The sequence below is a fragment of the Vombatus ursinus genome, unplaced genomic scaffold (assembly GCF_900497805.2).
Source record: "Vombatus ursinus unplaced genomic scaffold, bare-nosed wombat genome assembly UNPS02014863.1, whole genome shotgun sequence".
Taxonomy (NCBI): domain Eukaryota; kingdom Metazoa; phylum Chordata; class Mammalia; order Diprotodontia; family Vombatidae; genus Vombatus; species Vombatus ursinus.
In genome coordinates, this window is record NW_020954641.1 from 18777734 (window position 1) to 18800461 (window position 22728).

The 22728-nt window shown below is 36.0% G+C and overlaps 1 pseudogene; it reads right to left on the reverse strand.

The window, feature by feature from the left end:
* LOC114027607 overlaps window positions 1-19391 on the reverse strand; it is a 27375-nt pseudogene extending 7984 nt beyond the window's left edge.
* Window positions 19392-22728: the final 3337 nt, after the last annotated feature.

Genomic DNA, 22728 nt, shown 5'->3' on the forward strand with positions numbered 1-22728 from the left:
GTAAATTGATTTTTTTTTACTCAATGTGGAACTGGCAGCTGGTGGGAAGGAGGTCAAGTCTTGACTATATAGCTTAGATCCTTCCTTTTCCTTAGGTAATAGCTATCAGGAACATATTTTGAACCTAAAATTACTTCTTCTCACCAAACAGGGAGCAAATCAATATAATTCCAGCCTAACATACCCTCTCTCTGAGCAAAGTAGAATGGTCAGCCTCTGACAACAAACCCTTGTACCCCTCCTTATAGAAATCAAACTCTCCCTTGGAGAAAGTTGGGGGTGGGGAGGAGACATTTACCCATGTGGAGCTTATAATGGTGTATGATATAAGATTTTTTAAAAAGATAAAATATCTATTCTTGCTTCTCTATCAGCATTATCTGGACTGACCCATGTAGACACACATTATGTATATTGATAAAACAACACAACAGCATAGACATATACTCATTATGCCTGTTAGTTAATAAAATTAAGTTATTTCTGTGTTTGTGTATTACTATAAAATACTTCTTTAATGGTCATTAGTTACCATATTCTTAATTCTTTCCATTTCACATTACTTTTTGGTATAACATCCCTGTCACATGTTCTCTGATTATGGTTTTTAATGCTAAGGCTAATAATACTTTGTGCTCAGCTGCCAGCAATATGTTTACCTTTATTTAACAATTAAAGAACTATTAGTCTGAGTTCCTTGAGGATAGCCTAGTTATTGAGAATAGAAGAGAGCCACAGAAATGATAGTAAATGAGCAAGGGAAAAATTCTTTATTTATTAAAAGGTGTGAATTCCTATCTGCCTTTCAATTTTCTCTTTCATTTGTTTAAGTATCCCCCCTTGGCTCAAACAACAATAAAAATTCAACATCCCCTATCTCTGGAAACTATAAAATTTAAGACTGGATAAATTGCAAGTGTCTAGGATTCCTAGGACTCTATGACCTAGAACCAAATTTCATCTAGTTCCACCACCACCAGTGCCCCCCTTCCATTTCCCAAGATCACACAGATTCTAAGCACTACAGCTAGGATTCAAATTCACTCCTCACTCCTAATAAACCTAGTTCTGATTCCAAATCTATTTTTGTCATTATATTGGACTGAGCAAATATATAATATACATGCTAAAATTAAAGTTCTGATTTTAACATTTATTTTAATAGAACAAGGGTGTGTATATAAGTGTGTATGTGTGTTTTTGTATGTGTGCTTGTGTGTGTGTGTGTGTGTGTTGATAATGTTGGGTCAATTAGTCCTGCAATATTTGACACACTCACTCCCCCATGAATGAAAGCTAAAATATGTCCTCATTTCCTGTGGTTTCTAAAATTGGAAAAAATTTATTCCACTTCACTGCAGCCTTGTAAAGCATCCTTTTTAATGTTATCAGAAAATGTGTTAATTTTAGCTGTCACAGCTGGGTATTTATTAAATGTAAGCATTTCATCATAAAGAGCAGAAATTAAACACACATAGATGCTCTTCCATACACTCAGGAATTATAAAAGTCACTTGGCATTGCTCAGAATGCCATATACTTTTAATTTAATATAATTGCAACCAGGATATTTGTAAGCAGAATTCTGTTTCCATAACTTTTCCCTATTTTCCAAAGGTCTTCTTGGAACTGTAGATTAAAGATTTAAGGGACTTTACAGTTCACATAGTCCAACCCCCTCTTTTTGAAGATGAAGAACTTGAAATCCAGAAAGGTAATGTAACTTGCTCAAGGTCATACAGCTAGTAAGTAGCAGAGATGAGATTTAATTCAGGTCCTTTGACTCTAAATCCATTGATGTGTCTATAATATCCTTGCACTGATCTCTTTATTTTCTCCTAATCCACTTGCCTATAATTTCTCAGGAATTGGGTACCTAATATCTGCTTTAACTGTACCACTGAGTACAGAAGACATAAAGCATTTGGTCTGTGCTCACAAAAGTACAAACTAATCAGGGAAACTTTATACCACACAAAACAATTGATACACCAGTGTCAAGAGTTCTAATGCTAGTGTACAATAAGGTAATAGTGAAATGCACAACAGGATGCTATTTTGAGTCACAAAAGCTGCAGGAAAAGATTCCATGATTTACAGAATTATGAAGGAAGGCTTTGTGGAAGAATTGGGATTTGAATTTAACCTCAAAAGTTGGGCAGGATATGAATAGTTGGAGTGAAATGGGAGAACATTAATTTGAGGAAGAGTAATAAAGTATTAATGGCCCAAATCTAAAGGTGCGAATGGCAGAAAAATAGAAACAACAGCACCAACCACTTCTCAAGAGACCTGAAGAGAGAAAATATCCAAACTTTCACTACTATTCTTAGGATTTAGATCTGTTTTGGTGATTTTCTAAGTTAAAATCAATGACAATCTAACAATGTCATTACTTTGGACATTTAATTTTTACTTTTTATATGCTTTTAATAGGTAGTTAAGCAAGAACTATAGTCAAGCCAGATGTGATGTAAAAATAAATAATCTTTCACTTCATTAGAAATTAACCATGTTTCATTGCTGACTTCCCAAAGCCATTGCGTTCCTTTTCACACATTGGGTCCTGTTACATATAATCTGAGTATTCAAAGTTTTTGCTAGCTCTTTTGAGAAAGAAAGTAAATTGAGAGCAAAATACAGATGTTCACGTGTGTAAGCCTCATCAATTAGATGTGTGTTAACTGATTTTAATGGGTTTCTTGCTGTGTAATGAAGGGATATTTGCTGGTAAAGAGGTGAGAGAAATTTTATTTTTAAGCAATATGTCCTGTTTTCTTGTTTTACAGTTGTTTGACCAATTTTATTATGTTGATATCCAAATTGGAATGAATGAATTGATTCAATATAACTATTTACATTCAGCATCTTAAAGAATAGAAATCTGGGGATGCTTTATGACTTTCATGATCAGAGCAACAATAGGATTTTCAATCCTAGATGGTGCTTACTAACCTTTAAAACCCATTTCTGCCTTTCTCTAGTGTGCTCCACCTCATTTGAATTCTTTACATCATGTTTTATAAATAAACAAGTAGTTAGGCAGCCAGGTAGGAGACAGACTGAACACCAGATAGGTAGATAGATAGATAGATAGATAGATAGATAGATAGATAGATAGGAATATGCTGTGTCCCAAATGTATAGTGAGGAAACTAACTTGACTGAAAAGAGGAGTAATGTACATTTCAAAAACTTGAATAGCAAAATACAGATATGTACAAACACACATACACACAGATGTATCTATCTGTCTATTGATCTACAATGCAATGCATACATATGTAAATATATATATGCATACATATGTATATGCACACACATGTTAATGTAGTTATCTATATACTTGTATATATACATGCATGTGTATGTATTACTGCATGTGTATGTGTTATTTATTTTTATGTAGATATGTGTATGTATGTATGTGTATGTATATATGTATAGAAAGATCAAACACTGCTTATGTTATCTTTCTTGACCATGGGTAAGTTACATAAACTATAAATTCACTCAAGCAACTCTCTAAGACTATGAGTTATGAAGTTACAGTTACAGACACCTATCTGCATCTGTGCAGAGAATTTCTATGCCAGAAATTGCCTACACTAGTACAATTACAGGTGCAGTTAAAACAAAATAAAACACACACAAAATAATATGTGCTAGCTACATATGGAAACATGTACTTCTTGATCTCCACAAAGATAAACATGAAAACATATATGCATTTAAATTCTTCAAATAATTCATTTTATTGTTTTTGCTACTACTTTTACTGATGTATATTGAAGACATTCCATTAATTTTATTGGTTGGTTTTTGAAAGTTTCTCTGATTGAAAATTAGATTACCATATGATCAGCCTTATGGTGGGAATGTCTAAATTTAGCTAAGTTGGTCCTTGAGTAACAGGAATATCTATATCCATACACAAAGGTTTGTATTTTTTTATCTTGATAGAAGTTTATAGATCAAAGATCGGTAGCCCATGGAACAAATCTGACCCACTTTTTTTTTTTTTGCCCAGCCAGTAAGTTAAGAATGATAAAAGCTAATGGGCTGCAGAAATACAATGCATGAGATTTGGCACATAGGCTGAAGTTGTCAACTCCTGTTATAAAGCATTTAAGAGCCAGGGTCACCTACCAGTCATGATGAAATATCAATATGATACTTTAATGGAGCATATAGACTGTGTATGTGTATACATGCGTAAAACATCCACCGAAGTACAACTGGGAAATTTTAGTATTTAGCAATCATTTACGTGATAGCCACCAGCTTCTCTTATAAGTTTTCAGGCTGAAAATTTTTTGAATGAGAATAGATTATTTTTTCAATATGAGTCACAAAATTTATTCACATTTGATTCTGTGAAAATTGGAGATTTTATCCTCATACTATTAGGGTGATCCTCTCATAACTTTCATCATCATCATAATTTTGGGTTCATGCCAAGAGGGATCCCAGAGAGAAGGAAGCTTAGGACTTGCTTCTCCAGGTTGGTATTCTGCTATGTTATATTTTTTTTTCTAGCAGCTTTCTTTTGACTGTGTGTTACCAATGATCTTTTAATTGCCAGATTCAATGCTCTTTTATAAGCCTTCATTCTTCTTGACTTCTCTGCAGCCTTTGAAACTGTAGATCACCCTCTTTTTCTGGATATTCTCATTTCTTTGAGATTTTTGAAACATTACTTTCTCCTGGCTATCCTCCTTCCTATCAGACCACTCCTTCCTAGTTTCCCTTGCTGAATCTTTATCCAGATTAGACTCTCTAACTGCAGATATTCTGTGAGAGTGTCCTGGATCATCTTTTTTTTTCCCTCCTTCTATACTATTTCAAATGGTGATCTTTTTACCTTCATAGATTTAATTAATATGTTTATGCTGATGATACTTGAATCTATTGCTACTGCTTCAACCTTTCTGCTGACCTACAAACTCACATCTCTAAATGCCTTTCTAACACCTCATTCTGGATGCCCAGTAGATATTGCAAACTCAATGTCTAAAACAGCTTATTATCTTTCTTCCTAAATCCCCCACTCTACAGTATTACTGTTGAGGACAACACCATCCTACCATATTCACATACTCATGACCTCGATTTCATTCTTACCTCCTCATTATGTCTCACAACCCATATCCAATATGTTGCCAACATCTATTGATTTCATTTTTGCAGCAACTCTCAAATACTCTTTCTATCCTCTAATATTGCCTGGCACCACTCTGGTGCAAGCCGTCATCACCTCCTGCTGATGGATCTGCCTGCCACAAGTCTCTTCCTACTCCAATCCATCTTCCATTCAGCCACCAAAGAGATTTTCCTAAAGTGCAGTTGCCTCTATATCACTAAGCTTCAGTGGCTTCCTATTGCATCTAGCATCAAATACCAAAACCTCTGCTACTTTTTGAATGGCTCAAAGTCCTTCATAATCTACCTCACTACAAATACTTTTCTATTCTTGCACTTTACTGCTTGTTAAGGACTCTTTCATCCAATTGCACTAGCTGTCAGTATATTTCAAAAAGAAGACATTCCATTTCTCAGATCTAGGAATTTTCTCTGGCTATCCTCCATGCTTATAGTTCTCTTTCTCCTCATCTCTTTCTACTGGCTTGCCTTGCTTTCTTTAAGTCTTAAATAAAATTCCATCTAATACAAGAAGCCTGTCCAAACTCTGTGTAATTCTAGTGGGTTTATTGTGGTAATTATTTCCTGTATATAGCTCACTGGTTCATATTTATTTGCCTATTGTCTCCCCATTTGATTTTTATTTTCTGGAGTAAGAGATAATAATTTTACATTATCCCCTATACAACTTCCACTGATATGACTTAGAAAACATAAAAAAAATAAAATAAAAACTGAGTGGGGTAGTGAAGAAAAAAAAATAATGGTGATTTTTTTTTTTTTTTTACAATTTAGGATAGCTTAGAAACACAGGGAAAGAAGTCTGCAGACAATAGGATTGTAGTGTAGGAATATAGTTCAGCAGCAGTGCAGCATGAGGTATAGGTAGTAGGGGATAGTGGAGGTAGCAGCAATGGTAGGGAGCAGTCCAACACTCAAGGATGGAAATGTGATTGAACACTTGGGAATAAGACCCTTGTGTTACTACTAGGAATAGGAAGGGGTGCCATGTGGCATCTATTGTCCATGATCCAGTTCTGGATCAAAATTCCAGGGTAGAGAGGAGTGGTAGCAGTAATGAGAGAGAAAAGATCCAACTTGTGTAAGGGGAATAGTACAGAACAAGAGGACAATGAACAAACCTCTTTTAAGATCACACCACTCTTGAAGCACTGAAAATTTACAGATCCATAAACTAAGCAGTCAAAGCAGAAGGAAATAAAAGAGAGGAGCTCAGTTCAGATATTCCTCCCCACACCCTGAAGAATAGTCCTTCATTCACATAAAGTTAAGAAGTAGGCTAGAAAAATGAGCAAACACAAAAAGAAATGTACCATAAAGAATTAATATTGTGACAGGAAGCTGAAGACACAAACATAGAAAACAATGACTTGAAAATATGTACAAGCAAAGCTTCAATTAAAGATGCAGATTGGACATAAGCCTAACAATACTTTCTAGAAGAGATAAAGAAAGAGATGAAATAAAAAAGAGGGGAAATGATTTTTAAAATCAAATGACTGGTACAGGAAAAATTTGGAAAATAAATGAGAGTTAAGTAAGAAAATTATAAAAAGAGAACAGATTGATAAAAGAGGCACAAGAAGTACTAAAAAAAATGCTTAGGCAATTCCTAAATTCCTACGGCAAGTGGAAGCTAACGACTCCATGAGACATCAATAAACAATAAAAACATCAAAAGAATACAGTCAGGATCCCATAATATTTAACAGCTTCCACATTAAAGATGTGGTGGGTTTGGAATATGATATTTCAGAAAACAAAGAAGCTAGAATTACAATCAAGAATAACTACTCAAGCTCAGATTCTTATAATCTAGCCAAATGCTCAGATTCTTAAAATATAGCCAATAACTTACTAATGTTCAGATTCCTTAAGAATCTGTCCAATATGATGAATGTTCTAATAAATGTTATCTTTGTCTGAAAGAAGGCTTGGGTTGAATTTTTTCAGTCAGGACATGAGTGTTGTGATTTTGGGGTCCTAGCACCTCTAAACCCCTAAACCTTAACATTTTGTTGTCCCATATGGGGAAAACTGACTAACCCTAAGTTCTTCTTTAGCCAAGACTGTAATATATGTAAGCCTCCCCCTCCCCTTTTTCTTACTGTGCAGTTGGGGTCTCTCTCCAAGCACCAAGGCTTGGAGGTGCTTTTTGGGCAGACAGTTATGAGGCTGTCTCACTCTCAGCCTGATGCTCTCAGGCTCTCAGTCCACTGGGTTGGTTTGAGACCAGGGACCTGGCTACACTTTCCACAGCATAGAGGACAAGGATGGATGCCCTATGAGGAAGTGTATGCCCAATTCTGTCAATTCTCTTGGTGCTAGGGAATTGGGGAAAACTGCAGTTGTTTTTTGGTTCCCTGACGCTTACTTACTCCCTTCCCTCTACACCTCTGAATCCTCCTTCATGGAGGTTACAAGGAAAAGTTAGGACAGCTAAAAATATCTTGGCAGATTCTGGAGGTTTTGTGATTGATCATTAAGGATTTTTGAAACTCCCCCTTACAACCCTGGTCACTCCTTTCTCCCATTCCCTTCCCTTGAGTCAAGAGAGTATCTGTTAACCCCTCTCATAGGAGAAGAGAGTTTCACCCTTTACCCCTCACCTTTGATTTTACCTTCCTCCACCTGGAAAAGGAAGGAGGTGGTAGGGACAGCAGCTACAGTATGGGCCTTGGGCCCTAGGGCAACCTTTGCCTGGAAGCATCACTCAGGTTCAGCACATCTTGCTCAAGGTAATGAACTTAACCTCTGAACTTGGGTGAGCATACTCTTTTAATTTGTATTTTTAACTCTTAATGATGAGATGTTGATTCTCTGTGTAAAGGAATTTGGAAGTGCATTTAACAAAACTGAAGTCACCTGATTAATAATGGGTTTGTTTCAAGTTTCAAATTGGTGAACTTTTTGTATCAGTTATGTCAAGCACCTTTTCATAATTTGGCTACTGCTAAATAATTTGGCTATTGTTGGTTATTGTTTAATGTGTAAATTAGCCAAAAAAAGCTTGTTTGGGTTATGTGTGGCTTGCTGAGATTTTGCAAGTGTATAGAAATTTCTAATGATAGGCTTTTTATGCCAGGACAAATTTAAGTTTGAGATGTAAATCCTGGAAAAGTTTTTCATAATCTATGATTAATGAAACTTGCTGTGAGAGGTAAAAGCTCCTAGGATTTTATTTTGAATTGTCTGATGGATCATAATCCATTGATTTTCAATAATCTACCATCTGAGAGAAATGCCACAAGCTACTCAGAGAATGTGATACTGGTGGGAAGTCAGCATTGGGAAAAGCTGAGAGCACAATTTTAGCCTCAGTCTAAGATGGGATTCTGCTGGCTCAGTTTCCCCATTATGTTCCTTTGAAAAGGAATGTTGCCCACCTGGCTATTCCTGAGTCTGGCTATGAGGTGGATTTGATACTGCATAGTTGGAAAACTGAGTTATCTGAATCCAAACAGAGCTAAGGATGTTTTATCCTCATTTGGGCCCTGCAGTCCTTTCTGTCAGTTTTGTGTCTTCCAGACTACAGACCATTCAACTACAGTTTATAGCAAACATTGAGTACCAGCCAATGTCCTCCCATCATTCCCTGGGTGTAGCCTGTGCTCAGTTCCGGTTAACCTCCTCTTTGGGACTCCCTTGAGGCAGGGACAGCTCTACACCCCTTGCAAGCAGAAAGCAGTTTCAGAAGCCAAGACCTTTGCCACTTACCCCAAAAGCTTTTGGGTCATATTTGTTTGAGGGGGGAATGGTGAGGATGACATCTAGACCCCAAAAAGGAAAAACCCTGGACTTTCCCACATGGCCAAATCTCTTTGTTTGTCTGAGGCTATAATCCCATCAACTGGCCTTTTGTTATTCCCTACACCCAAACTCCCAATTCTTTGTTACCCTTAACCTAGCTTAGACCTCCATTGTCTTACCTCCCTATGGCCCCAGGCCACTTCCCACCCTTAATCCTATCTAGACTCCATTTTCCCTTGGTCACGGGGTCCAGTCCCTGGAGTTCTATTACCTCATAGACTATTTGGCCACTCCCAGATCCCTCCCATAGTCCTTCTGTATATAAGATCCATCTTGTCTCCATTTAGATGCTCAGATTCTTATAATCTAGCCATGAGCTCAGATTCTTAAAATCTAGCCAATAGCTCACTAACATTCAGACTCCTTAAGAGTCTGCCCAATATGATGGATGTTCTAATAAACCTTGTTTTGGGCTGGAAAAAAAAAGAATAACCTACTGAGACAAATTGAATACAATCCTTCAAGGGAAAATATTTAATAAATACTTAGTGAAATAAAAGACTTTCAAACATTCTTTATGAAAAGATTAAGGGTGAATAGAATATTTAGCATTCAAATGCAAGACTCAAGAGAAAAATAAAAAAAGGTAAACATGAAAGACTAATCATAAGGCACTGAATAAGATAAAATTGTTTACATTTCTAAATAGGAAGATGATATATGTAACTCCTATGAACTTATTATTAGGACAGTTACAAAGAGGTTACATAGACAGAGGACACGACTATGAGTGGATTATATTGGGATTATCTTTTCAAAAATGAAGGGCTAAGAAACAGGTTTGCACTGGGAGAAGGGGAAAGAGAGAGGGATAATGGGGGAAATTATCCCATATAAAAGATCTGCAAAAGGAAGAGCTTACACAACAGAGAGAAAATGCAGAGATGATGGGCAATGATTGAACCTCACTCTCATCAGAATTAGTTCAAAGAAGGAGTACATACACATACATACATACACACACACACACACACACACACACACACACATTCATTTGGATATAGAAATCTATCTTACCTAACAAGGAAGTAGAAGAGGAAGGTGATAAGAAAAAGGGGAGGTGCAAAAAAGGAGGGCAGATTAAGAGACACAGTGGTCAAAAGGAAAAGGGATACTTCAGAAGATATAGGATAAAAAAGACAGAAGGATAAACCAAAGAATATAGGATAGAGGGAAATATGCAATTAATAGTAATAACTGTGAATGTGAAAGGAATGAAATCTTTCATAAAATAGAAGCAGAGAGCAGCATGGATTAGTAATCAGAATCCAATAATGTGTTTGTTTGGTTGTTTTTTTTCTTCATAAGATATACACTTGAAACAGAAAGTCACATACAATTTTAAAATAAGGGTCATGAATGGAATCTAATATGCTTCAGCTGAGATATAAAGGTTAAAGGTAGCAATCATGATATCAGGCAAAGTAAAAGTAAAAAATAAACCTAATTAAACGAGATAAGCAGGTAAACTACATTTTGCTAAAGGTATTATAGACAAAGAAGGGATATTAAAAAAAAGCAATTTTCTCTAATAAAAACCTTATTTCTCAATTAGATAGGGAACTGTGTCAAATTTATAAAAAAAAATAGCATGAACCATTCCTCAATTGATAAATGATCAAAGGAAAGGAACAAACAGTTTTCAGAAGAAGAAATCAAAGTATCTATAATCATAGAAAACAATGCAGCAAATCACCATAGATTAGAGAAATCAAATTAAAACAGCTCTGAGATACCACCTCATAACTGCCATATTGTTTTTAATTACAAAAAAAGGAAAATGACAAATGTTTTATGGGAGGTAGAAAAATGGGTATAGTAATGCATTGATTTTTTGTTTGTTTCCTTGTTTGTTTTTGTTGTTGTTGTTGTTGTTTTGTTTTGTTTTGTTTTGTTTTTGGAGGCAATCAGGGTTAAGTGACTTGCCCAGAGTCACTCAGCTACTCAGTGTCCACTAATTGCCCCAACATTGTTGGTGGAGTTATGATCTAGTTCAACCATTCTGGAGAACAATTTGGAACTATGCCCAAAGGACTCTAAAACTATGCATATCCTTTGACCCAGCAATACCACTCTTTTATGTTTACCTTTTTATTTTTCTCTTGAAGTGAATACACAGACTGCCATAGGTCTATATCCCAAAGAGATCAAAGAAAAAAAAGAAAAGGACTCATATAATGTAAAATATAGCTGCCCTTTTTATGGTGTTAGAGAATTGGACATTTGGGAATTCTTAGTAAATGGGGAATGATTAAACAAATTTTGATATATAATTGTGATTGAAGTCTATTGTGCTATAAGTAATGACAAAGATGATAGTTTCAGGAAAACTTGGGGAAACCTATGTTAACTGATACAGAGTAAAAAAGTGCAGAACCAGGTCGTTGTACACAGCACCAGCAATGTTATAATAATGATCAACTGTGTTATGTGCTAACTGTGCTAATTCTGATCAATACAATGATCTAAGATAATTCTGAAGGACTCATGATGAAAACTGCCATCCACCTGCAGAGAGACAACTGATAAAATCTGAGGCAAATTGAAGTATATTTGCAGGAATATTTTAGCCAAAGTTCAGAACTCCTAATTCAAGGAGAAAATACTGAAAATATCAAGACAGAAATAATTCAAATAGCATTGAACCACAGTCAGGAACACATGAAATTTAGCTGCTTCCACATTAAAAAAGCAGAGCACTTAGAACAGAAAATTTTGCAAGGCAAAGGAGGTAGAATTACAACTAAAAATAACCTACCCAACCTAACTGAGTATAATCCTTCAAGGGAAAAATGGATATTTAATGAAATAGAGGACTTTCAAGCATTCCTGATAGAAAGACCGGAGCCCATTGTAAATTTTAACATTCAATAACAAAATTCAAGAGAATCATAAAAATTTAAATATGAATGATAAATCATAAGAGACTAAGCAAGCTGAAACTATTGATATTCCTGTATGAGAAGATGATACATGTAATTTCTCAGAATTTTATTATCACAAGGATTATTAAAGGGAATCTATTTAGACAGAGGGCTATGATAATATTAATATTATAATATTATATATCCACCATTTCTGTGAATTTCATCAAAACTCAAAACCTCATTGTTATCCTTTATCAACTTCCCAGAGTACCTATTGTTCTTAGCAAGTATTTTAGCATAATTTATCCATTTAACAAAATTTCACTTTCTATCTGGACTTCTAACTTTCCAGACTTCATCACTGTGCCTCAGCTGCAGTTTCACCCTGGAACCTTTTTTAGTGACCACAGATTCTTCATCCTGGGGCATCCACCCATCCTTGTGGGCTTCTTACCATGGAACATTCATTTACATTTTTAGCACTCTCCTTTGGTGAGTTCCTTCTGCATCCTCAATTTTGAGGAGGATTCCAGGATAATCAAATTTCATCCCCCTACTGACTGTGCTTCTGACTTGCTGGACATCAGCACTCTGCCTCTATATGATTTCTCCCCTCTTTCTTTTTCATCTCCCTTTTGTTACTGTTTGGCCCCATTAAAATATGACCTATTATTTTATTTTTGTTTATATTTATATCCCTATTGCTTGAGGATAAAATTGTAGTCAATTTGCTATCCTGATGATGTGTTTCTCCTTTTTTTATGAGACCCATTCTCATAGTCCCTCGACTCTCCAGTAGTTAATTAATCCATCCTAAAGACTTTGTTCATTCCCTGAAGGTTTTCATCCCCGTGGGGACTTAAGAAGCTCTAATGATGGAATTTCTGTCACTGTGGCATTCAGAAAGCAGAAACCATACAATAGAAATGACTAACCACTTACTCTTGAGATCAGTTCTACTTACCTTATCACCTTGTCTCCTACTAGCTAGGTAATTTTTCCCACTTCATTGTTATCACTTTCCATTCTATCTTCTCCCAAAAGAATGCTCTAGTATGAGCTGGCTACAGCTCTGACCAGGATTTAATTTTCATCAGCTGAAGAATTGGCAGGCCTGTTCATATGAATGAGTTCTTCTCTGTCCAACTGTACAAGCTTTGAAAGCTTCATTGTTTTATACCTCAAAAACCCTTCTAAATGATCTAGTACATTCTTCCCCCTGTCATATTGGCATCACCCTCTTATGTCTTTTACTGTCAAGCACTTTCAGAAGCTAGATTACTTACATTGCAATGCCTGGATTTCTCTATGCATTTGACAATCTGTCCTGTGACAGTGCGCTACTTTAAATTTCAGTCATTTGGTCAAGGTATGTTTTGTTATGAGATCATGACTTCAGCAATGACAAAGTGAGACAGATACAAAAAGAATCCTATAAGTCACTTTAGACCAGATATTACCTTTGAGAATGTTATACAATCTGCCTAGGGTCAGATGCATGCTTTATTAAGAACTTCCAACATGTGATACAGACATTCTTGAATATGGATAAGATACATCACGGTGATTTGGAGTCTTAGAGATTAACAGTGAGAGGCTTCTCCCTCATTCTGATGCAGCTGTGCTTGAAGATAGACTGTCTATTTTTTTTAAATGACAATGGAACACAAGAGATATATAGAAGTCATTAAATGACCCAAATGGAGATCATGAAAATCAAATGTCTGTCTATCTCATTGAATAACCTGCTTTTTATTTTTTCTTGAGAGCTTCATAAATTGAACCCCTGAGTATTTATATCATGTTGCTTCTGAAAACATGGTTTGCATTCCATTGCCTTTAAAGGGAGTATCGGTCCTATTTCAGTTACAGTGAAAGGAAAGGATTTCAAGGCTATGGGAATTTTGTTTCCTTGGACTGTGAGATGTAACATGTTATAGCCAATATTCCTTCTCTTTTATTTAACTTTTCCAGGGTTGGAAGCATAATCTCTTTTAGTAGTTAGAATTCTTTAATCCTAATATAAAAAAGTGGCACAAGCTAACTAGTAAAAGATCATGCAGACACCAGATCTATGAAATTTGGTGAAAACATGGGCCTAAATGTTAATGAGATGGTAACACATTATGGGTCTTTTTTGAAGTGAAGCTGTTTATGACCTCACTCATACCCTATAAGCTGACTTTGCCTTCAAAAATTTTGAAAGCTTTACAATCCTATACTTATATGTGATCTATAATATTTGTTTACCACTAGATTAAACAAAATTTTGTCAGCATTAGGATTAAGCTGTAAGGAACTTTAGATATCATCATATTGTGCTCCCTATTTAAAAAAAAATTTAAATTGTATTTTAAATTAACCAAAAAATGTCTTTCTTTACCACTTCCACCTTATTCCTCCTTGGGAAAAACGAGAAAGAAAAACAAAAAAATTTGTAATAATTGTGCATAGTCAAGAAAAAAAAATTCCTACTTTGGCCATGTCCAAAAACAGATTTTTATCTTTTGTCTTGATTTCAATGCTTCTTTGTCATGAGGCGAGTATATAGCATGGTTCAACATTGGTCATTTAGAATTATGATTGGTCATTGTATTGAATAGTTCTTTCTTAAAATTAATTTATTTTTACTTTTCAACATTCACTTCCATAAGCTTTTGAGTTTTAAATTTTCTCCTGCTCCCTCCATGTATCCCTCCCCAAGATGACATGCAAACTGATACAAGCTCTACATATACATTCCTATTAAACATTTTCACATTAGTCATGTTGTAAAGAAGAATTAGAACCAATAGGAGGAACCACAAGAAAGAAGAAACAAAACAAAAAAGAAGGAAAAAAAGAGCAAATAGTATGCTTCAATCTGCATTCAAACTCTATAGTTCTTTCTTTGGATGTGGATAGCATTTTCCATCATGAGACTTGTGCAGACATCTTAAATCCTTGCATTGCTGAGAAGAGCAAAGTCTATCAAAGTTACACATCACACAACATTGCTGTCACTGAGTGCATTTTCCTGGTTCTGCTCACTTCACTCAGCATCAGTTCATACAAGTCTTTCCAGGTTTTTCTGAAGTCCTTCTGCTCATCATTTGTTATAGCACAATAGTATTCCATTACATTCATATACTGCAATTTGTTTGGTCATTCCTCAATTGATGGGCATCCCCTCAATTTCCAATTCTTTGTCACCACAGAAAGAGCTGCTATAAATATTTTTATACATGTGGGTCCTTTTCCCATTTTTATGATCTCTTTAGGATACAGCCCTAGAAGTGACATTTCTGGGTCAAAAGGTATGCACATTTTTTTGAGCATAGTTCCAAATCATTCTCCAGGATAGTTGGATCCATTCACAACTTCACCAACAATGCATTAATGTTCGAATTTTCCCATATCTTTTCCAACGTTTATTATTTTCCTGTTTTGTCATGTTAACCAATCTGATAGGTGTGATGTGGTACCTCAGGGTTGTTTTGATTTGTATTTCTCTAATCAATAGTGGTTTAGAGCATTTTTTTTTCATATAAGAATAGATGGCTTTTATTTCTTCATCTGAAAACTGCCTGTTCGTATCCTTTGACCATTTATAAATTGGGGAGTGATTTGTATTGAATAGAGTTCTTAAGTCTACCAATTATTTTTTTCTATTCAATGCTTTTATTATTGAATATATTTTTATCTTTTTCTGTTCACTCTACTCTAGATTTCATACACATTTTCCCAGGTTTCTCCAAAACAATGCTTAATATCATTGCATTTTTGTTTTTCTTCTTTGAAGTTGTCTTTTACTTCTCTGTTATTTGTATTCCTAATCAATCATTCCCTTGCCTTCTTTGTAGAGCCTTCTAATCTTCTCATCTTGGATTCAAGATTTTCTATTGCTCTGATGATTTACAATGTGCATGTCATTATTACTACTTTGATAATGCTTTTTTTCTTCTCTTGAATCATTTTGGAATATTGCTGTCATTCCATAGCCATTTGGGAATTCACAGGAAATGCTGATTCATAGAATATTAATGCATTTTTCTTTCTCTTATGATATTTATTTAAATATGTTTGGACTCAAATGTTCTTAAGGCTTCTTGTTATTAAAATCTTCCTTGTTCAATTATTTGCTTGTGATTAAGTTTGTAACTGAGATTTATTTTTTTTCCTCCTGAGATCTTTGGTAGAGTAATTTTCTTTATGTTCCCCTTCCGCTCATTTTGTATTTCCTTTTCCCTTCATGATGGAGTCCCCCAAGGGTTGGACCTTGGTCTCTGACTCGGCCATTGCAGTGGTGAGCATGAGACCAGCTCAATACTCTTAACCCGGAGGCACATTGAAGAGGCGGGATGGCAGAAGCTCTGTTTATTAAGTGCTAGTAGCTTTCTTTTATATCTTTAGTAACACCTGATCAAAGCATGATCACCATGTGATAGCCAATCACCAAGTCTGCTGGACACCTGCAGCCCTTGTATCAGGGGTGTGAGTAGGACTTTTCTCCCAATGAGAGGAGAGCCGAGCCAACCGTGGAAGCTGTGTGTCAGCAAAGGAGAGGTCTTGTGAGACTTCCTTGTTTTTGCCACACCACAGGTTGTGACCCTCAGCTTCTGCTGAGAGAAGCTAGAACTCCCATGAGAAAATTACCCTAACAGGTCTCCTCTCACACTAGAGAATCTGTTGTAAATCACTCCTAGTAGGTCAGATGATACCAGTTCATTTTCCTTCATCCCTTGTGGATCCCCTGCACACATGCTGATGACTTGCCTTAGTGCCCTCTGCTCTTTACTTCTCTGGATGTGTTAGGCTGCCTCAGGCAGAGTTCATTTTTACTTTCCTATACCTTCCACTTCTCAGGTGGGAAAGAGCATGGGACTTGAGTTGTTTTACATGTTGCCCAAGATTAGGGTTAGTTCAAAAGGAAGGTAGAAATTCTGGCAGAAATTACAACAGTATTAAGGGGATTGCTGATTGGATTCTAGAGCACAAGCTCTGGACTGTGAAGCACTGACAGAGCAAAGCAGTGGGATTGCTGGGGGAGGTGATGTTGCCCAATTCTATTAGGAATAAGGGATTAACTTTCTCTGCTGTTAACTCATAAGGTTGTTACTTCTATAAGGTAATTGATATCTTCGTGGAGAAAACTTCATTTTATTTACTTCTTACAAATAATTCTCATTTCTAAGGGTTTTGAAAGTTTGTGAAGATCATGGAAAAAATAAAAACATTTAATGCTCCATCTCGTTCATCACGTGGTCAAGACTCCTCTAAACACATTTAAGGTTACAATAGGTAGGTTTATATATCATTTCACTTATGAGTCTAATATTCTTTCTTTCTCAATTAGGATTTCATTTGATTCTTCTTCCTCTTTTAAAACAATATTTTGTACCTTCAGTTACTTTTCCTTAATCCACCTTAAGGTAATACTCTTCCCAAAGGCTCTATCCCTCTCATCTTCAAAGCCCACATGAAAATTGGGATGGAGCTATTCATACCCCTTTGACCCACCAGATATGCCTCCGAGCACAGCCTCTTCAGTCTTTTACACCCTGGAAAAGATTGGGCAGTTAGCTAGCACAATGAATACAGCACAGGGTATGGAGTGAGGAAAACTTACCATAGTGAGTTCAAATCTGACCTTAGTCACTTACTACCTGTGTGACCCTGGGCAAATCACTTAACACTGTTTGCCTCGGTTCCACATCTGTGAAATGAACCAGGGAAAGAAATGGCAAACTACTCCAGTGTCTTTGCAAAGAAAACCTAATGGGGTCATGAAGAGTTGGACATAGCTGAACAAAAACAATGGGGTTGCAGACCTTCTCGAATTCTTTATGGTGATGCTCAAATTCTTCCTTCTTGTCATTCTGATTCTTATTTATCCAGTACTTTATTTAGCTACATTTGTCAAGGGTCTTCTGTTTATCTTCATCACCAATTTTGCCTTAAAATTTCTCTTTCTCTACTGTAGTCTTAATGTTGAAAACTTAAACATATCCAAAGATTCAAAAGAATTCTTGGAACACATCATATTTCTTGGCTTCTCATCTTCAGCTTTGTATTTCTCAGTTTTGTGGACCATATACACTCAATGTCTTTCTTGCTTAAACAACTTTTGTCATTGATAAGTGTGATTTTAATCTCCCTGCATGTGATCTTATCCACAGAAGAAATATGGGAGATTTCATTTGCATCAGTGTCAAATATTACTCCAATTTGAGGAATACCTCTAGGGAGAAGGGGTTTCCCCTGAAATCAAACTTGGCCAATAGTTTGTTATCCTTTGTCATTGTTCTCTCACCTTCATAAACCTGAATAAGCACACCAAGTTGGTTGTCTATATAGGTTGTGTATGCTTAGTGGGTATGGTAGTATTTTGTTTGATGAGAAATGTCATAACTCCACCATGAGTTTCAATATCAAGTTACAGAGGAGTGATGTCTAATAACAGCAAGTCCTGAACATTCTCAGATTTTTCTCCAAACAAGATGGCAGTTTGGATAGCTACCCCATAGACAACAGGTACAGAACTGATCTGGGTTGATACCATTGTTGAATTCCTTACCATTTAGGAAGTTTTACAGAAGTTTCTGAATTTTTTTGGAACCCAGGTAGAATCACTCACCATGATGATGAATCTTGATTTATCTAGCTTGGTATCCCTCACAACCTTTTCCACAGTGTCCAGTGTGCCATAGAATAGGTCAGCATTCCACTCTTCAAAATGGGTATCATTGATTCCTTCATAGAAAGAGCCAATATTAATACTGACCTGACTACTATAGGACAGGGTGTGATTTTCATGTTCACAAGTGATATACAGATGGAAGACAGCTCTTTTGTTCTCAGTGATGTCCTTCTTGGGTTTTATCTTGGGCTCAGCAATGAAATAGTTCTCTCCATCCATGTAGGCATCCATAGCTTTGCATTTGACTTCAAAGATACCATCTTCAGTGGTAAAAATGAAGATATCAAAAGAGACATCTTCATTGTCAAAGATCAACCCATTTCTCTTGGCATCAACCATTTTGTCTAAATCATGAGCAATGACAGAAGCAACTGGCTTATTGATGATTCAGAGCACATTAATACCAGTGATGGTTCCAGAATCCTTGATGGCCTGATACTGAGAATCACTGGAGTAGTCTATGATGGCAGTCTTTCGAAGGTAAGCTTTGGTAATTTCTTTCATCTTAGTCAAGATCACTTCTTCTGTTCAGAAAATTTTGCTTTCCCTTTGTACTCCACTTGTACCTTAGGCCAGCCTGCATCATTGAGCACCATGAAAAGTCAATGCTTCAGATCTGAATGTACAATTGCATCATCAAATTTGCAATCAATCAGAAATTCAGTATCAAAGATTGTGTTAGTAGAGTTCATTGCAATTTGATTCTTTGCCACATCACCAATTAAATGTTTTGTGTCAATGAATGCAACATAGCTCAGGGGGGTCCTGTTTTCTTTTTCCTTAGCAATGATCTCCAATTCCCCATGTTAGAAGATTTCCACACAGGAATAAGTGGTACTAAGATCATTGCTAACTGCTAGTCCCTTCTACATAGATGGTGAGGTGTCAGGGGTCATAGCTGACCACTGTGGAGTAAGGATGGCTGCTTTTGTGCTGAGTGTGTGCTATATTTTAAAATATATTTTATAAATTTTCTTAAACATTTTCCAGTTACATTTTTAATTAACATTCATTTTTTAAAGATTTTTTGAATTCCAAATTTTCTCATTCCACCATTGAGAAAACAAGCACTATGATATTGATTATACAAAGGAAGTCATACAAAATGTATTTCTATATTAACCATCTTGTAAAATTAAAAACAAACACACACAGAAGAAAAATAAAGTTTAAGAAGTATGCTTTAATATGCATTCAGAGTTCATTAGTTCTCTTTCTGGAGGCGGATAGTATTTTTCATTATGAGTCTTTCGGAACTGTTTTGGATCGTTCTCTTGATCAGAATTGTGCTATACATTTTTAAATGATTTTTTCTTCCCCTTGAAATCTTTGGTAGTTTTGAATTTTTCCTCCTAAGTCCTCCTATTGCTTACCTACTGATGCCTTCTTTGATGCTGGGACCCCTGGGCAGCTGGCCTACAAAATTATCCCTGCCTCCTCCCACTTTGAGGAATACACTTTTGACCAGTCTCAGTTCATTCACTAGAGCAGACCTGCACAACTTGGCAGTAGGTATGGGCCAGAATTAAAATAGGATAAACTTTGTTGGGCTGCAGATAGGTTAGACTAGAGACAGACTGAAGATGGTTAGTTGCCACAGGTAATGTGATAGCCACCTGAAGTCTTTTTGCAGCCGCAAGCAGCCCAAGGGCCATATGTTATGCAGAGCTGCACTAGAGGCTTCTGGGGAGGAGGTTACAGGGATTACCTTGGCTGTGTCTGTTTCCTTTTCACATGCATGCCTGTTGGTTCCTATTCTAATTCTTTTCTTTAGCTCTCTGCCTGAGCATTGACTGTATTTCCACTCTCGATAAGCGTATACATATGCCCTCCTATACCTCCTCTGCTTCTGCAGCTGGGTGGACAGAGTTGAGAAGTGCCTGTTGCCTCAGAATAGTGAGGTAAGGTGAAAGGCACAGTGAAAGAGATTGTGGCAATAGGGTTATTATTGAATAGATATCAGACTATAAGCCAGTGTGTTAGATTGTCCACCCTGAAAAAGCATGAGGATTGGTGGGAGGGGGCACTAAATGAGTGAATTAGGAAGTATCATTTTATGCAGTTAATCTTGTGAAGCTTTTTGGTATCTTGAACAACTGCAACTGATTTTTCTTTGTTGCACAATTCTTCTTTGGTGGAGAATTAGAGAGCTAGTGAAGATTGAGAGAATAATTAGTCCTTCATCTTGTTGGTCATGTGTACAAACATAAAACTTTCTGTGTTAATGGCCTTTTTCAAGGCACCAAAATATGTGTCCTAGACAAGTGACCAGGGCAAAGGCTCATTAAATCCATGGCAAGTGCCCTAGCCAGAAAACACATCTCCAGAAGGGGTTTTGGCACAGGTTTATAGACACACATGATCCATGAGATGTCCACTTTTATATTTAGATTATTTATGCCATTTTGCTTAGATTGAAATATCTCTTCAAAGGCAAAATTTATGACCTACTTCTCTGAAGTTTATCACCTCTGTATAGTAAAACCTATAATACATTTAAATTTGTTTTGTGTTTATGCACATGGCTAATGTCAATTATGGCTGTATCTATAGGCCACAATTCACCTCTTTGGACTGTTAAGTGGACTCATTATAACAAACAAGCAAGCAGAAAGTCAAACCAGTAATAAGAGAAACCATCTGATACCTAAAAAGGCCTTTACATCACCTTTATACAGCAATTCTTTCAATTAAATCAGAAACTTTTAAGGAAGACCTAAATTGAAAAGGGCAAACATATGTAAGAATGACAATAATGTATTTTTATTAGGGAAGTTAAGAAGCAAAGAAAAAAATTGGTCTAAAAGTGTAGAGCAAACTTTCAGTCAAGGCAGAAGAAAAGAATATTAGAGTCAAGAAGACCTGGTTTAAATTTCCAGCTTCCCCTTTTAAAAGCTATATGACCATGGAAAAGTTATTTCACTTTTTTAGGCCTCAGTTTCCTTATCTGTAAAACAGGTGTAATTACAACTATAGGGCAAGCAGGTTATAATTCAAAAACACTATAAAAGTTAGTTATGATTAAGATTAGTATTTAGATGAACTGAACCAAAGTGATGGTTGTAAATCTAGGAAATACTTTAAACAATGATGATACCAATGTGAATGGATAAGGCAAAGTAAGGAAAATTAATGTTATGCATTTATAATCACCAAGATTGACACTGAAGAATTTATGAGAAATACTCCAAACTTTATTTGTAGAGATAGGGAACTATGTCTGTGGAACGTTGTATATGCTCTCTGAGTTGCAATAGCTTAGTTTAGAGGATAGGACCCTGGGTTTTCTGTCAAAAAGACTTGGGCTCAAGCTCTGCAACAAAACCTATTTTGTGACTCTATCCACATCACTTAGCCTCTCTGCACCTCAGTATTTTTGCTGTCAAATGAGTGTGTGGGACTCAATGGCTTTGAAATTCCCTTCTTGATCCAAATCTATGATGTAGAGTTCTATGTATAGTTTTTTTTTAAATTTTACTTTTTTAAATAGTATTTTTCCCCAATTAAATGTCAAGACAACTTTTAGCATTCATTTTACAAGATTTTAAGTTTGAAATTTTTCTTCCTCCTCACCTGTCTTCTGAAAATGGTAGGCAATTTGATATAGGTTATACATGTGCTATCATGTAAAACGTATTTCCACACTAGTCATAGTTGTGAAAGAAGAAACAGATCGAAAGAAAAAAAAACATGAAAAAGAATGAAGTAAGTGAAAATATGCTTTGATCTGCATTCAGAGTCCATCAATTCTTTATCTGGATGTGGATAGTACTTTTCTTCATGTGTCCTTCGTACTTGTCCTTGATCATTATGTTTCTGAGAAGAACTGAGTCATTCATAGTTGATCATCGCTATAGGTTTATTTTTGTTGAACTAGTTTTGATCTCTTTTTATTAGGATGACTGACTGGGAAGGGGAGGAGAACATATTTGTAAGTGAAGGTGATGTGAAAAGAGAAGATGTTAATATTTTTAAATTTTTAAAAAGTTTAATATTGGGGTAAATGAAAGGAAACCCCTCAACTTGTCTAGGGCAAGAATGAAAGCTGAAGGGTGTTACAACTCTTATAAGTCAAACCCACTACTGAGCCATGCATTTAATTTTTCATGAGGCATCTTTCCCCTTTCCCCAATACATACAGCACTGCTTCCAGAAACAAAAGGGGAATAACTGATAATTAAAATGAGAGCAGCCATTTTTCTTTTCATT